Here is a 976-nt window from a genome sequence, read left to right as displayed (position 1 = left end):
ATATTTAAAAAAAGACTAACTGGGCATGAACCTTCAGCAGCTTCTAGGTCATGGAAAATAATAATAATAATAATAATAATAATAATAATAAAGACTTTAGTTAACAATAATGTATCAATATTGGTTCATTAATTGTGATAAATGTACCACGTATGTAAGTACATTTTCTGTAAGTCTAAGATTGCTCTGAGATTTTAAATTATTTTGAATTGGGAGGCTGATATACAAATTGAGCTAAGTACTGCTCTAATTGTCACCATTCCTCCCTAATAAACTGCTATTTTTATTGATTTCAGAGAGGAAGAGAGAGCGACAGAGAGACAGAAACATCAGTGATGACAGAGAATCTACGGGGGTGGGGGGGGGTGGGGGGGGGGGGGGGATTGAGCCGCAACCCAGACATGTGCCTTTGGCCGGAATCAAACCCAGGAGGACCCTTCAGTCCTCAGGCCGACACTCCATCCACTGAGCCAAACCAGCTGGGGCTAAACTTTACTTTGATGACCAGGATAAATAAAGTGAAAAAAAATGAAAAGAAGTAAAAAATTAAGTAAATAGATAAAAGAGTAAATAAGACTCCAGGCCAGCACAGGAACAGCCTGGGGACACACCACACCCCGGTTGGGAAGGGTTTTTAACCCTGAGCAAGTTGCTTTCTGGGCCTCAGTCTCCTCATCAGTAAAATGGGGGTTTTCAAGTTCCGGGTACTAGTTGATGTGGATGAAATGAGGCGATGTGTGGGGACCATTAGGCACCAAGCCACCCCCTGGGCTGTTCCTGTTCTCTTCATTGTTTGTGGGGGGCTGAGGGGTCAGGGATTGGGGCCGAGCCTTGGAGAACTGGTGGGAGACAATGGGGTGGGGTGGAAAGTCAGCTACCCCCAAAGCAGAGAGGTCCCTCCTTCTATCCCTAACCCCCCCCCGCCCCCCCCGTGGGCTCCGGGGCGCGGGCGGGAGGAGACAGAGACCTCAGGGAG

The 976-nt window shown here is 46.8% G+C and overlaps 1 non-coding gene across 1 annotated transcript; it reads left to right on the top strand.

The window, feature by feature from the left end:
• Window positions 1-210: 210 nt before the first annotated feature.
• Window positions 211-330, top strand: LOC118712360. The gene has a single exon (XR_004986020.1). It is a non-coding gene; the product is annotated as a small Cajal body-specific RNA 8 (non-coding RNA).
• The last annotated feature ends 646 nt before the right edge of the window (window positions 331-976 follow it).

This window comes from Pipistrellus kuhlii, unplaced genomic scaffold (assembly GCF_014108245.1).
Source record: "Pipistrellus kuhlii isolate mPipKuh1 unplaced genomic scaffold, mPipKuh1.p scaffold_m20_p_88, whole genome shotgun sequence".
Lineage (NCBI taxonomy): Eukaryota > Metazoa > Chordata > Mammalia > Chiroptera > Vespertilionidae > Pipistrellus > Pipistrellus kuhlii.
The sequence above is the reverse complement of the archived record's forward strand: the minus strand, read 5'-3'. Positions and strand labels throughout refer to the sequence as shown.